Source organism: Ornithorhynchus anatinus, chromosome 10 (genome assembly GCF_004115215.2).
Source record: "Ornithorhynchus anatinus isolate Pmale09 chromosome 10, mOrnAna1.pri.v4, whole genome shotgun sequence".
NCBI classification, from domain to species: Eukaryota; Metazoa; Chordata; class Mammalia; order Monotremata; family Ornithorhynchidae; genus Ornithorhynchus; species Ornithorhynchus anatinus.
Window position 1 is genome coordinate 42,317,789 of NC_041737.1, and position 17,060 is coordinate 42,334,848.

The 17,060-nt window shown below is 43.9% G+C and overlaps 1 non-coding gene across 1 annotated transcript; it reads right to left on the reverse strand.

Moving 5' to 3' along the window:
- Nucleotides 1-12,454: 12,454 nt before the first annotated feature.
- Nucleotides 12,455-12,526, reverse strand: TRNAP-AGG. Its single transcript has one exon. It is a non-coding gene; the product is annotated as a tRNA-Pro (tRNA).
- Nucleotides 12,527-17,060: the final 4,534 nt, after the last annotated feature.

The window sequence follows — 17,060 nt, forward strand, 5'->3', positions numbered from 1 at the left end:
CAGCCCAGTATGGAGAGCAGAACCAGTAATGTTGGAACCTGTCACAGGTCATAGGAAGGAATTACTGGGTTTCCTTCAGGGTCTACAGGAAGTGACTGTAGGATTGGAAGAATCAAGTTCAGTTGGACCAGTATGCCATTCTTTGGTGGAAAATCGCATATGTACATATCTTTAATTATGTAGTATAAATTTTATAACTTGTATTATCAATCAATTAATGGTATTTATTGTTTACTATAATAATTAGGGTATTTGTTAAGGGCTAACTATGTGCTGAGCACTGTTCCAAGTGCTGGGTCTTCAGAGTACTGTACCAAACACTTGGGAGAGTACATTACAACGTAAGTAGCAGGTACATTCCCCGTCCACATCGAGCTTATAAATTAATGTGTTTATATTAATGTCTGTTTCCGCTTCTACTCTGTAACCTTGTTGTGAGCAGGGAACATGTCTGCCAACTCTGCACATAGTAACCACTCAATAAATACCACTGCATGAATGAATGAATCTTTCATGGATGTAGACAATGTCTTCATATTCACATTTGGGTGTAATATTAATTATAACATCATTTTCATTAAGCAATCACTATGTCCAACACTGTACTAAGCACTGGAATATATAATAATAACTGTGGTATTTGTTAATTTAGTATTAGATGGCAAGCATTGTACTAAGCACTAGGACGGATACAATATAGTTTGGGCACCATCCCTGTAGCACACGGGGCCCCCAGTTTAAGAGAGAGGGAGAAAAAGTATCTTACTCCTTTTTTAACCGATGAGAACACTTTTTTACAGATAAGGAAACCTAGGCACAGGGGAATTAAATGACTTGCCCAGGAACACACAGCCGGCAAGTGTAGGAACCAATTAGAACCTACATCTCCTGACTCGCCATCTGTACTCTTTCTTACGGCTTCATGGCCTTGCTCCTTCAGTATGATTCTGCATTTAAGCTCAGAGGTGATTGGATTTGCAGTCATACAAGGAGAAATGGGTTGGAGAAACAGTAGACATGATCCTTGACCATGGGAGCTTACAGCATAAGGACATCCAGTCAGATTTCATAAAGGTAATTTTCCAAGCTTAAATACAAGGGACAGGAGAAAGCATGTTACATGGTTGAAATGTCTGGTTAGAGACACTGGGATGCCACCATCTCCATATTCTGAAGTACGTAAGACAATATGATCATTTAGGCAAATGGATTTTCTCTCCAATAGAGATAAGATTCTGGGTCTTCGGCAAGGCAGAGTCAGTGGGCCGTTGTAATTTGGAAGAGGCGATTTGGAATGTAAACACATGAAGTCAAGTCATTATTTCTTTGGAATAAAGACTGTACTCTGCAAAATAGCTAATGGAAAAGAAAGTGGGAAATAATGATTGGAATTAAGGAAATGGCATTTTTAATTTATATTCATTTGATGCAGTAATGGTTCCGTGAATCAGAGGAGAGGATTGTTAGTTTACTTCTGCAGGGGATGTCTGGTTATCCAGAAAAAACTCTCTCTCCCTGTTTTCTCTTTCTCTCATTCCCTGACCATCTCTCTGTCTCTCCCTTTCTCTGTGTTTCAGTCCATTTGTCTGTCTGTCTCTCTCTCTGTTTCAGACCATCTGTCTCCCTCTCCCTCTCTCCCTATTTTTGTCTATCTGCCTGTCTTGCTCTAACTTGATCACTCTGTTTGGGTTCATCTGCCTGTCTCTCTCTGTCTCTCTACCTCTCTCTCTGTCTCTCTCTGTGTCTCTCCCTTTCTCTATTTCCCTGTCTCTTTTTTGGTCCATCTGTCAGTCTGTCTCTCTCTTCCTCTCTATATCAGACCATCTGTCTTCTCTCTTTCCCTCTCTCTTATGTGGCCCATCTTTATCTATGTTTTTTCCTCTCTCTCCATTTTGGTTCGTCCATCTGTCTAACTCTCACTCTTACTCCTCTCTCTCTCTACCTCTCTCGTTCTATCTGCTGTCCTCAAGGTTTGAAAAAAATGTTACTGGAGGTGAAGTTTGTTTGGTGTGTTTGATGCGTCTATGAGTGATTGTGAGTGGTTCAAAATGTGACTGACAATCCATTCCATGTCATGTGTATGTAAAGATTTCTCCCCCAGTGATTGCAATTGTTAATTTGCAATTTCAGGACTTAAAAAAGGCCAGTGCAGGGCCCTCAGTCACGACTGCACCATGCACACATAAAGACTACCAATCAATCAATCCATGATATTTATTGACCATTAAGTGTATGCAGAGCACTGTACTGAACACTTGGGAAGGCAGTGTGGCCTACTGCAAAGAGGACCTAGGTTCTAATCCCAGCTTCTCTGTCTTCTGTGTGACTTTGGGCAAGCCACTTCACTTCACTGTGCCTCAGTTACCTCATCTCTAGAATGGGGATTAAGACTGTGAGCCCCGTGGAGATAGAGTCTGTGTCCAACCCGATGATTTTGTGTCTACCCCAGTGCTTAGTGCAGTGCCTGGCACATGGTAATCACTTAACCAATATCATTATATTAAAAAAAGAAAAGAAAATATAACAGAATTGGCGAGAGCCACAATTATTTTACAGTCTACAGGAGGAGACAGACATTAAAGTAGATGAGGGATAGGAGAAATAGTAGAATATAAGAATATATATTCTTAGAGAGAGAGAGAGAGAAGCAGTGTGGCTAGGTGGCAAGACCACGGACTTGGGAGTCAGAGGTCGTGGGTTCGAATTCCGCCTCCACCTCTTGTCTGCTGTGTGACTTTGAGAAAGTCACTTAACTTCTCTATGCCTCAGTTACCTCATCTGGAAAATGGGGATTAAGACTGTGAGCCTCACGTGGGACATCCTGATTACCTTGCATCTACCCCAGCGCTTAGAACAGTGCTTGGCACATAGTAAATGCTTAACAAATACCATTATTCTATGTACCGATATATACATGGTACTTATATAAGTACCATATATATGTATATTTTAATATATACATACATATATATACATGGTACCTATATAGGTTTATATATAGGTACCATCCCCATGGGAATGAAGTGATTATCAAAGTGCTAAAGGGGTACACAGTCAATGCATAATTGACCTAGAGGGCAGACAGGGGAAGTAAAGGGCTTAATCTCAGAAGGCCTCTTGGAAGAGGTGTAATTTTCAGAAGAGTTTGGAAAGAGGCAATAGTGGTGGACCGTCAGATATGAAAGGGGAGGGAGTTCCAGGCCCAAAGGACAATGTGGGAAAAGGGCTAATAATAATAATAATAATAATAATGGTATTTGTTAAGCACTTACTATGTGGAAAGCACTGTTCTAAGCGCTGGAGTAGATACAGAGTAATAAGGTTGTCCCATGTGGGGCTCACAGTCCCCATTTTTACAGATGAGATAACTGAGGCACAGAGAAGTGAAGTGGCTTGCCCAAGGTCACACAGCAGACAAGTAGTGGAGCTAGGATTAGAAGCCATGTCCTCCGACTCCCGAACCTGTGCTCTTTCCACTAAGCCACGCTGCTTCTCTATTGGTGGGATAGGTCCTTTGCTGGACTGTCATATCTGTTGTTTGCCATGTCTACTACTGTTTGCACTTTTGCCTCCCTCTCTTTTGATTCTCATGAGGTTTCTGCTCCTTTCTGGATCGTAGTGTCATATACTGATCTATTTGTGCCAAGCTACTCCTAATTTTTAACTAAGATGCAGCTTTGGTTTACCTTGTCCTTAAACCATTCCCTCTGGCTCCCCGCTTTGAGCACATCAACACAACAGGGTGTTCTGTTCTCCAGACAGTAAGCTTGTTATGGGCAGGGCATGTGACTATTATATTGTTATATTTTACACTCCCAAGGGCTTAAAACAGTGCTCTGCACACAGTAAATGCTCATTAAATACGTTTGACTGACTGACGTGGCCATTCTCCCCACAGGGGTTGGGCATCCTGTGCCATTGTCCCCACAGGCTTCACCCAGTCAGCTGTGTTGAGATGCACATAGTTTCACTGCCAGGAGACAGACTCTCCAACCTGAAGTTATTGTTCTGAAAAAGCAAAAATATATCACCTATTTCAGCCGCTGATCAGTGGCACGAGAATGACTAGCTCTATCCTCATTTGCATCTTCATTAGGTGCAAGACGGGAGTCAATTTGTATAATAGGCATTTGACTGGATTATGGACATGTCTGGTTGCCCCATCTGATCTGCCTCCCGCCTAGTTGAACGGGTTGATTTACCAAGAAGTAAAGTGCCCTTGTGGACAGAGCATGAACCTGGGAGTCAGAAGGACCTGGGTTCTAATTCCAACTCCACCAGTTGTCTGCTTTGTGACCTTGGGGAAGCCACTTAATTTCTCTGTAATTTAGTTACCTCGTCTGTAAAATGTGGATTAAGGCTGTGAGCCCCAAGTGGGACACAGACCATGTCCAACCTGATTAGCTTGAATCTACCCAAGCAGTTAGTACAGTGCTTGGCACATAGTAAACACTTAACGGATACCATAAAATCGTGACAATTATAATAAAAAAAGTTACTGAACTGCCTCCCTTAAAATTGACACTTGTCAGTCCTATGATGCAATATGACATGGGTAATATCTGGTCTACGCCAGCCTACCACCTTCACCCTGGTCTGTGCCCCATGCAAAATGTGCTACTCATTCATGGATTAGCTAATCTTCACTGCCTCACCACTTAACTCATTTCAATAAGGGACTGTACAGAAGATGACTCCGCTGACTCTTGAACTAGCCTCTTGATACAGAGACTTCCTGGCATTTCAGTCTCATGAAGTTCATTTCTGCTTCTAACTTCTGATTACCTGCAGTTCTGTTATAGGTCATGGACCCTCAGCTTTATCACTTGACCTATATTTTAAAATTCTAGTTGAAGGCTGGTGCCTGAAGTAACAAGGCTAAGGATGAATTCTGTCTTTGAGAGGAGCAATTAAGCTGGAACTTTTTGAGATTCATTTAGCACTACCTAAAAGATGTCTGTCATATGCTACCCCCATAGTTTATAGGTAGATGAGTCTTAAATATGTTCTAGTTTAATCAGGCATTCTGTAATTTACCCAATAAAGGAAGTGGCCTATATGTGGTAAGATACACAATGGTGTCAGTGGGAAATGATTTTTCCAGCCAAATTTTTTTTTTCTGTGAAATCCCTCAAGAGCAGAAAGTCAGAATTTTCTTTCCAGGCACTTGGGATCAATGCCACAATAGAGGCCAATTTTTTTCATTATGAATAAGAAGGGATTTGAGGTAGTAAGGGCTGGAAAGGGACAACTTTCAAAGAGCTGAGAAATCAGAAAACCATCACCCCCATTACTCTATGGGGTGGGTACCTATGACTTCACCCTCTAAAGGACTAAAACAAAGGAATCCCACTTTCAATAGAAGAACACTAAATAAAGGGAGAATTTGCACCATCAGGCATCGGCACCATCAGACATCAGCAGTGTCACTTCACTGCTATGTGACTTTGAGCAAGTGATTTAACTTCTCTGTGCCTCAGTTTCCTCACCTGTAAAATTAATGAGTCCCCTGAGGGACAGGGACTGTGTCCAACCTGATAATCGTGTATCTACCCCAGTGCTTAGGACAGTGCCTGGCATGTAGGAAGCACTTAACAAATACCACAGTTGTTATTATCTTTTTAAATGGCATTTGTTGAGTATTTCTAAACACTGGGATGGCTCAGTGGAAAGAGCACGGGCTTTGGAGTCAGAGGTCATGAGTTCGAATCCCAGCTCTGCCACTAGTCAGCTGTGTGACTGTGGGCAAGTCACTTCACTTCTCTGTGCCTCAGTTCCCTCATCTGTAAAATGGGAATTAAGACTGTGAGCCCCACGTGGGACAACCTCATTCCCCTGTGTTTACCCCAGCGCTTAGAACAGTGCTCTGCACATAGTAAGCGCTTAACAAATACCAACATCATTATTATTATTATACCAAGATAATCAGGTCAGATACAGTACCTCTCCCACATGGGGTTTTCAATCTAAGGTGAAGGGAGAAAGGTAGATTATCAGCTCATTAGAAGCAGGGAACATGTCTGCTAATTCTGTTGTATTGTGCTTTCCCAAGCACTTAGTACAGTGCTTAGCAGGCAAGTGTGTGAGTTGGGATTTGAACCCATGTCCCCAAACTTTCAGACCCTTGCCCTTCTTCTCCATTGTCATGTCTCTCCTATGGAGGATAGTGATAATGTCTATTCATTCTATTTTATTCTCCCAAATGCTCTGTACAGTGGCCCAGCATTTAGTACAGTGCCTGGCACATAGTAAGTGCTTAACAAATACCATAATCATTAATTATTATTAATCTTCAGACAGAAGGTGCTCAACAAATACTACAGCCTGATTAGGCTGGTCTAGTGTAAAGAGCACTGGCTGGAAACCAGGAGACCTGGGTTCTAGTAGCAGCTCTACTACTTGTTTATTGTGTTACTTTGGGCAAATCACTAAAGAATTTTATAACACGGTTACCCCACCTTCAAAATGGGGTTAGAATACCCGTTCCCTTTCCTAGTAGATTCTGAGTCCTGTACACTACAAGGACTGTATCTGATATGTTGATCTTGCATCTAGCCCAGAACTTGGCACACAGTAAATGCCTAATATTTACTCTCATTATCTTCAAATTGGGTTTTCCAAGAACCATAGCTAGGCACTGAAAACTGTGTCCCTTTAGATGCAAAGCTCTGTGTGTGGCCCTTTCCAGAGAGAGAGTAGGAAACTCAGCACTAGAACAACACTATCAAAATCTTGATTAATATTATTGAATTGGTATCATTTGGGTCAATCAATTCACTCCAGAATCAACTTATCCAGGAATGCTAACTTCTTAGACTAAAATCAGACATCCAATCCTTAACGCACATACCGAATTGTAGGGAAGGGATTGGGTCACCTCTAATTAGTAAAAACAACATGGGAATGTCACTTAACTAAGTGAATCGCTTCCTTTCTGGAGATTGTTTTATTACTGAGTTTCTGTCTAATGTCCGAGTATTTGTTTTTTTTCCCCATACTTCAGCCCGAGGCAAACTGCTTTTGTTACCCACTGATGGCTGTTTCTAAATTGAAGCAGGAATCATTGCTATTACCATTAGCAGATAATGTCTTTTGAACCCTGAATTATGTCTGGCCCCTTGCCAGAGAGAAGAAGGGGGTTGAAGGATTATAGAAGAGATGCCAGTTCTTTCTGCTTGAGGCCAACAGAACATCAGATTGAAGCAATTTTGCAAAATTCACGTTTCTGAGTCCTAATGAACTCTGCCTCGTTAACTAAGGATCGGAGAATTTGGTTCTCATTCTTTATGAGGCAATTCATCACAGAAGGACTGAAAAACTTTAGCTTTGAGATGAAGCAGACTCATGTGTTTGTTCCACTGGAAGACTGTATCCTTGTGCAGGACTCCTGATTGGCCTGGTGATTGCCTGATTAACAGCCATCCCTTGGGGATGCTGGTTCTGCCCTGCTTTCATGATGCTAGAGCAGCGTGGCTCAGTAGAAAGAGCCCGGGCTTTGGAGTCAGAGGTCATGGGTTCGAATCCCAACTCTGCCACTTGTCAGCTGTGTGACTGTGGGCAAGTCACTTAACTTCTCTGTGCCTCAGTTACCTCATCTGTAAAATGGGGATTAACTGTGAGCCTCATGCAGGACAACCTGATTACCTTGTATCTACCCCAGCGCTTAGAACAGTGCTCTTCACATAGTAAGCGCTTAACAAATACCAACATTATTATTATTAGGAGCGTGGTTGAGAAGAACTATGAAGGCAAATTGTGAATTATGGGTGAAGAGAGCAGATATGTAGGATGGGACGAATTGGCGGAGAGAGAGAGAGACTGAAGCCAAGTGTGAGGAATTGTGGCTTAATGTGGGGGAATGATGAGAAGCCAGTGGAGGGTTTTGAAGAGTGGAGAGAGAAAGGTGTTGGGTAACATTCTGTAAAGAAGATTGGTGTAGCAATCTGCTTTATAGATTGAATGGGGGAAAAACTATAGGCAGTGGAATCTTGTGGAAACTGCATGGGTCTGGGATCAGAGGACCCAGGTTCTAACCCCCAATCTGACACTTGCCTCTCTGGACATGTCACTGCCCTGCCACCTTCATTTCCTCATCTGTAAAATGGGGATTAAGTACCTGTTTTGGTTTTGGTTTTTACTGAAGGTATTTGTTAAGCTTTTACGATGTGTCAGGCACTGTACTAAGCACTGGGATAGATGCAATCTAATCAGGTTGGACACAGTTCCTGTCCTACATGGGACTCAGATTTTTCTTCCCCATTTTACAGATGAGGACCAGAGAAGTTAAGTGACTCGCCCAAGTTCACAGGTCATACAGCAAATAAATGCCTGGAGCCAGGATTAGAACCCAGGTCCTTATGATTCCCAGGCCCATTCTCTATCCACTAGTCCATGCTGCTTCTCCCTCCTTCTTAGAACATGAGCCTCATTTGGGGCAGGGATTGTTTCTGATCTGATTAGTATCTACCTCAGTGCTTGGTACATAGTAAGCACCTAACAAATTCCACAGTTGTTATGATCATTATTATTATCATTATCAGGATAACTAGCATAGAGGTTAATGCTATAATATGATCAACATAAACTATGTAGTTGCTGCCTTTGAGCAACTCCCAATCTAATCAACCTCTAGACTGTAATCTCTCTGTGGGCAGGAAACATGTCTGCCCACACTGTTGTACTGTACTCTCTCAAGCACTTAATACAATGCTCTGCCCAATAGTAAGCACATAGTAAGTACCACTGAAAGAATAAGCAGGCCTAGAAGATTTCTTCTGGACTCTGAGGATTGATCTCTCTGTATCTCAGGTTTTTTTGTGTAACAGTTATAACAGACCCTTCATCCCAGTACCACTCTAAGGGCTAGGGAGGATGAAGAGTTTTATGTCCAATACAGAGTGGAATGCAAAAGTTCTCAGTAACCCTGATAAACATGGCGAGTGGCATCCTCTCCCTAGGAAGTGAGTTGGAATCCATTTCATTACAATGTCAGTACTGAATCTGGCCTCTTCTTGTGGCAATAGCAGATGGGAATTATTTTCTTGTTGTCTGGATAAGTGTCAGGCCTGGCCTGGCTCCAAAATCATTAGCAGGAAATCCCAGCAGGAATGCTTAAGTGTATGTGGGGGGTAGGGGGAGAGAAGGGGCAGGGGGAGATTTGAGGAACTGAAACTCTACAGCTTCCATCCCCCGCTGTCCTCCTAACTCTGAGACATTGAGGAACAGCTTGGAATCAGATATAGCCTGGGCTGCCACAGTCTCTGATTATGTGGGCATTGGTCTAAAATGATTTTTCCCAGCATCCCTTTGGGGACACCTGACCCTGGTTTGTATCAGACCCCAAAGAGAAGGTGATGTTCTAATATCATCAATTTTCATTCATCAGACTTCGTTTAGAGTGATGGTTGAAAATGAGAAGCCAGACTCAGGCAGACAAAACTAGAGAAATAAATTTAGAAGGCCAGAATGTCCTTTGAGAGAGCCACCGGGATCCAACACACCATCAATCAATCAATCAATCTCTCAATGAGCGCTTACTGTGTGCATTCTATGGAGAAGCAGTGTGGCCGGTGGAAAAGGGCACGGGCCTGAAGTCAGGAAACCTGAGCTCTATTCCCAGCTCTATCATTTGTCTGCTGTTTCCTCAGTTTTCCTCATCCGTAAAATGGGGATTAAATGCCTGTTCTCTTAGGGCTGCCCTAAAATAGAACTCAGTGATTCAAGGACTGGTGATCCAGGGACTGCAGAGAGCCTATGCCACACTAGGTCACTGAGTCAGGGTAGGGTGGGGGGAGTCACTGTTCTCTGTCTCTCCGGGGACTCCTGGTGCACTTTTCTGCAACCCTTGGAGAGAGCAGAGCTCATTAATGATTACTCCTTTCTTCAGTCCATGGGGACATTGTGAATGTACCCTCTGAAGCTAGCGGAGCTCAGTGAAAGAAAGAAATTCTCAAACAAAGGAGAGGGCTGCAGGTCCAAGTTGAGAGTTGGCTAGTTCATGAGAGGGCTTGGGAGTAAGAATAGTTTTGTCATTGAGGAGTAAGAGTAGTTTTGTCATTGAGGAGTACAGCCAGACCAGATTCTGCTGCCCTATCTGATGGATGTCTCTTATTTAATTCAAGGCCTGCTTGTCTTTCCAGACCCTGTTTCATCTAGACTGTAAATCTGTTATGGGTGGGAACGTGTCTGCTAATTTTGTTGCATTGTGCTCTGCATAAAGTAAGCAGTCACTAAATATTAGTGATTGATTTTAAAGCAGAAGCAGCATGGCCTTGTTGAAAAAACACTGGCCTGGGAGTCAGCGGACCTGGGGACTAATCCCAGCTCCACCACTTGTCTGCTGTGTGACCTTTCTCTGAGCTTCATTTACTTCATCTTTTAAATGGGTTTTAAGAATGTGAGCCCCATGTGGGACACGGACTGAATCCAATTTGATTAACTTATATCTACCCCAGTAGCTTAGTACAGTGCCTGACACCCAGTAAGCGCCTAACAAATACTACTGAAGGGGAAAAAAAGTTCCTTCTTTCTCCTAAATCATTTCTTCCCAGCCCAGAATCCTCTGCTCCAAAAGGGTGAGAATGAGGTGGGGCAGCATCAGTGAGCTGGGCTGAAGGGATGTGCCTGGAAGGATCCAGTTCTCCTATTAACTTTTTTTAATGTTATTTGTTAAGTACTTACTATGTGCTAGGTACTAAGCACTGAGGTAGATACAAGGTTGAACACAGTCCATATCCCACTAGAAGCTCATAGTCCTAATCCCCATTCTACAGATGAGGTAGTTGAGGCCCAGAGAAGTGAAGTGACTTGCCCAAGATCACACAGCAGACGAGTGGCAGAACCGGAATTAGAATCCAGGTCCTCTGACTCTCTGGCCACGCTTCTTCCCACCAATCTCTCAGTGGTATTTATTGAGGACTTACTATGTGCAGATCACTGTACTTATCACTTGAGAGAATAAAACATAATAGAATCAGCAGACACGTTCTCTTTCTAAAATGAGTTCAATCAATTAATGGTATTTACTGAGAGATGACTGAGTGCAGAGTGCTGTACTAGGGATTTGGAACAGTGTAATAAATAGGGTAAGTAGACAGGATCCCTGCTCGCAAGGAGTTTACAGACTGGAATGGGCCTAGGGGCAGGAAGCTGTCAGTTCTGAGATCAGCTCCGGGAGCAGTGTGAACTATTCACCCTGCAATCTGGGGTCTCGGAAAGTTGCGGTACACTACTACTATTCTACTACTAGTGAACTCCCTCCCTTCACATCAGCTGGGGAATGAGAAGCTGGGTCTCCAGGACCAAATGTAGAACTCAAGCCTTATTCCAATCCCATCTCCTCCAAGAGGCCTTCCCTGACTAAGCCCTCATTTCCCCTACTCCCTCTCCCCCTGTGTCACCCCCTTGCCCATGGATTTACACCTTTATTCACCACTCCCTGCACCTCAGCACTAATGTACATATCCATAATTTATTTGAATGTCTTCCTCTCCCTCTAGACTGTAACTCCTTCTGGGCAGTCAGTCAGTCAGTCTTATTTATTGAGCACTTACTGTGTGCAGAGCACTGTACTAAGCACAACGGAGAGTACAACATAACATTATAGCAGACACATTCCCTGCCACAGTAAGCTTAAAGTCTAGAGGGGGAGACAGACATTAATATAAATAAATAAAATTACAGAGTACCTGTCAGCCACCTCTTTATTCTGTATTCACCCAAGCACTTAGTACAGTGTTCTGTACACAGTAAGCACTCAATAAGTATGATAGATTAATTGACTGCGGAGCTCAGTTGCCCACCTAATCCCATGTCCGCAGCTCATCCTTTCTGCAGATGTAGGTGAAACTTTTCTCCCAGCTTCCAGTTCCTCCCCTTGCCGTGCCAGGGTCCAGCTTCTTCCTCTTTGCCTGCCCTGTTCCTTTCCCTCCACTTTTTCTCCTCCCTTCCAGTCTTCCCACCCCCACCCTCCTGGGGCCCCAGGATCACCCCACAAGCCTTCCCCAGGGGACCTAACCTCCTCCAGAATTCCCCCAACCCCCTAAGAAGCCCCTTCTCCCCGGCTAGCTCCTCTTCTCTTCTCCAACCCCTGCCCGGGGCTCACCCAGACTCCTTCTCTAACTCTGTTTCCTTTCTCTAAAGTCTCTGTGACCAGGGAGAGAAACCAGACCAGGGAAAGGCTTCAGCCCCACAAGACGGGGAATGTGTCTGTTTATTGTTGTAGTATACTCTCCCAAGCATTTAGTACAGTGCTTTGCACACAGTAAGCGCTCAATAAATATGACTGAATGAATGAATAAATGAATGAATAAACCCAATCCCGATCCAGGTTTGTCTTGCGGCAGGAGCTCAGGGGACATAAAACTAAGGGCCAGTTTGTCCCCTCCATCCATTCCAGGTCTTTAGCAGGCTCTCTCCCCCCTCCTCAAAATAATACCAGGTGGGAAAAAAAGCAGGGCTCGTCCGGGATTTGAACCCGGGACCTCTCGCACCCTAAGCGAGAATCATACCCCTAGACCAACGAGCCGGTGATAGGAATAGCTGGCCAGATGTGGTCTTCTATGCCACATCAGCAGCGACCAAAGCATCCGGTTTCAGGAGGCGGCTCCTTTCTCTCCTCCCCACCTGGCTGGGAGCCCAGGCCCGCTCCATTCCGCTCTGCTCCTCCCAGCCTCTTTCCTCCCTCTGCTCCTGGCTCTTTCTTCTTTCTCCCCTCTCTCCTCAGACTCACACCCTCACTTCCCCAGCTGATCCAAGAGGCAGGGGCAGACCCCTGCCTACCTCCTACTACACGGAGATTGCTGCTGGGGAGAGGATGAGTAGCCAAGTGAACTGCTCCAAAACAGAAGACTTGTTCTTGGAGGCTGATTCTCTCTGTGACTATGAGAGACCCACTGGCTGTCTCTGGCATGCTGGCTGTCCCTGCCTTGGTTGTCTCTGCCAACCCTCACTGCCCCAGCCACAGTAGCTGTCTCTGCCCTGGTTGCCCCTGCCCTCATGGCAGTCTGCCACTCTCACTGCCTCTGCCACACTGGCTTTCCCTAACCTGGTTGCACCTGATTCCCTGATTGATCCTACCACTGTAGCTGCCCTTGCCATCCTCCCAATTCCTGCCTCCATGGCTGCCTTTACCACCTTCACTGCCTCTGTCACACTGACTCTCCCTGCCTTGGCTTCCCCTGCCTCCCTGGCTGCCCTTGCCTCCCCGGTTGCCTCTGCCACCCTGGCTGCCGCTGCATCTATGGCTCCTTCGGCCACCCTCACTGCCCCTGCCACCCGGGCTGTCCATGCCCTGGCTGCCTCTTCCACTCTGACTGCTCCTGACTGTTTGGCCACCTCTGCCACCCTGATTTTACCCATCCTCATTGCCCCTGCATCTTTTGATGCCCTGGCCTCCCTGGCTTCCCTCGGGTTTGATCTGTTTGCAGTTGGCCGCCACAAAGCAACTGACTGGTGATTCTCGAGCATGTGAAGTGGGCCTCCCCGACCCCCTGCTGGATCCCTGGCTGACCCAACCCTGTTATCCGACTCCACCTTCCACTTGAAACGTGGGTCTGGGACCCTACCTAGGTCAGGATTACTTACCCCACCTCCACCTCCCTTGTAGCAAATGTTTAGTGCAGTGTTCTGCAAATTGTAAGCACTACTATTTAATTCACACTACTACATTTAATACACACTACTATTATTACTATTTTACTACTGTTACTACTACTTTTAGATTATGAGCCCCTGAAGAGACAGGGACTATGTTTAATTCTCACTGGCTTATTTTCTTCCAGTTCACACAGTAAACACATAATAAATACTATTATTGCTACTCTACAACTACTAATTCTACTACTGATAAATACCCCCCCCCCAGCTTCAGATCGTAGAGGAAGAGAATAATAATCATAATCATAATAATTGTGGTCTTTTTTAAGTGCTATGTGGCAGGCACTGGGGTATATACAGGGTAATCGGGTTGGACACAGTCCATGTTACACAATAGGGTTCTCAGTCATAATCCCTCTTTTACAGATGAGGTAAACTGAGGCACAGAGAAGTTAAATAATTTGCGCAAGGTCACACAGCAGACAGATAGCAGAGCCTGGATTAAAACCCAACTCCTTCTGACTCTCAGGCCCCTACTCTATCCACTAGGCAATGCTACTTCTTTAAAAATAAAAGGCAAAAGATACATTCGCTTTGGAGAGAAATGAGAGAAGATGGGATTCGGGGATCAAACATAGAACTCAATCCTCTCCCACCTCCTCACCCTCCCAGGACAACTGAAGCTGGGCAGGGAAGCTAACCTACAGGTCTCAAGGAACCATTAATTATCCTCCTTTACTGGATGGGGTATTCCGATCTCCACTGAATATTCAATTTATTGATTCCAATTCCACACTACTCACACAAATTTTTATGTCTGTCACCCCAGTTAGAGTATAAGTGCCACCCAATAGCATGTGAATAATGCATAAGTTAGTCCAAGAAAAGGGGCGATTGTGTGTCCCCAGATGTTTAAAAAAGGTCACAGATCTTTTCTGCATGTAGGTTAACCCCCTTAAGAGGCATTAAGTATTTTATAGTTATCCAGTTATAGGCAAACAATACTGGCAGCTCTTAATATTGTGTTCCTTAGACTGCAATAAAATCTTAGGAGAAAAAAAAATTGAAGCCTTTTACCTTGTAATTAAAAGGAACCTAAGAGAAATGAGCTGTAGGTCAGTGAGTTAAAATGAACATCCACTGCATTCTGCCTAACGATTTATCTGGGGTATTTAGTTATTAAATCCCTCTTCAATCTGTTTTGTGATTGCCTCTGCTCACTAATCTCTCAGCTGCAAGGTAAGGGGGATTTTCCTGGCTCTGCTCATTTCCCAGAATCCTGTAGAGGAGCCAAAGAAGAAGCACTGATAGGCCAAGCTGGACCCAATGTCCAGACTTATGTCCTCAGCACGGCCTTTCTAGTATCCCTAAAAGCTCAGGTCATTTATACCCAGGCACTTCCTTTCTGTGACAGTTGTGAAAATTAAATGATTCATTCCAGCAGCCTAGGAATCCAAGAACAACTTTTTAATCCTTGAAAGAATAAATAGAAAATGAAAAAAAACTCTCCTGTGCAATTAATTTAATTCTAAAGAGCAGAATTTTCATTAAAACAAACTTAATTCTGAGTCCCCATGCCCTTCCAGTAGATCAGAAGGGTCTCAGAAGAAATCAAATTCTTACTCTGCTTATAATTTTATCTCTTAAAGAATTAATGACTTGATCAGGAATCATACAGCACTGAGGTCTAATTCTTCTATGGTTAACTCTAGGAACATTCTCTTCTGTGTACTTTTAATCCAAACTTTCTTATTCTGGTTGTTTTTTTGCTTTTTTGGCTTGTGAGGCACTTGGAAATGCAATACATATACAATCTTGCACTCCCCTGGTCTTTTCACTCCGATCCCATCTGTCATGCTCCCAGCTTGTCCCGGCACCTTCCTGCCACCATCACTGTGCCAATACGCTTGCTTCTTTTCAGCCAAATCTTTGTTTCCCTTCCTCCCTCTTTCCCTAGTCAGAAGAGGCGATGCCTCCATTACTGAAAGCAGTTTATGTCTGAAATCCTGGGAGCCATATTGAGTTCACCTCCTCAGATGCATTCAACCTACATGAGCAGGAGAATTCTCCCTTCCCCTCTCTTACCAGTCTTTCTGACAGAGAAGCCCAACTGACACTTCCCTGCTTTTACTCCAGGTAATATGGGAGTCTGAGAACCAGGGTTGCCTAGTGGGTAGAGCATGGGCCTGGGAATTAGAAGGACCTGGGTTCTAATTCCAGCTCTGCCACTTGCCTGCCCTGTGACCTTGAGGAAGTCCCTTAACTTCTCTGTGCCTCACTTACCTCATTGGCAAAATGGGGTTTGAGAATATGTCCAGTGTGATCTTCTTGTATGGACCCCAGGGCTCAGTACAGTGCCTGACATATAGTAAGTGCTTAACACAAACCATAAAAAAAGCTGTTTCTCATTTTGTTCTTCTGCTGGCCACTTTGATTTTTAAGAGCCTCCTGCTATTTGTTTTGGGCTTTCAAAGAGACTCCAGGTAGATCATGAAGCCTGGTTCTGCTTGTCCCTTCTCTTTCTTTTTTCAAACAAGGAGCAGGGGAAGTGTTTACCAACTCTATTGTATTGTACTCCCCCAAGCACTTACTACCGTATTTCTGAACGGTAATTATGCAGTCATTCATCAGTTAATTATCCACACTGTGGATAATCTGCAGCAGATTCATAAACTCTCACTAACTTCCTTCAGACCTTTCCCCAGCTAAAACACATTCAGCCCACGAAGTAACTCTCCCTAAGCTCCAGAGTTCCAAAACTGCTTCCTCCCATCACCGGACATATTCCTGTATACCTCTCAAGGAAGGGAGAAAAAGGTCCCTGCTTTGCATTATCCATTTCCTCAGGGTATCCCCTTAGTTTAGCATTGGTTTCAAATTAATTTTAATAGGAACAAAGCAATGGCTAAATAGAGACTCTCAAATGCAAGCCCAAAACTAAAGGCAATTGTACAAGGCAAGGTTTCTTTTAAAATAAGGAATACGCTCATTCAATCAGTTAATCAATCCATGGAATTTACTGAGTGCTTATTGTGTGCAGAGCTCTGTACTAAGCGCTCGGTGGAATACATTAAAACGGAGTTGGTAGACACATTCCCTCCCCACAGTGAGCTTACAGTCTAGGAAGGGAGACAGGCATATATAAATAAATTACTTGTAATATAAAACTTATACATATGTACCTAAGTGCTGTGGGATGAGGGTGAGGTGAATACCAAATGTGCAAATGTAACAGCTCAAGTGCACAGACACACATAGAATCTGAAGCAAAGATAGAGACTTATTAAGCGCTTACAGTGCTTAAGCGCTTAGTACAGTGCTTTGCACACAGTAAGTTTTCAATAAATACGATTGAATATGATTGAATGAGACCCAGTTGACCCGCTGAAAATCCAAATTCCTGGGAAGATAATCCCAGTGATTGGTTCAAAACTAGAAATCACTGACAGGGAGGTGAGGTATAT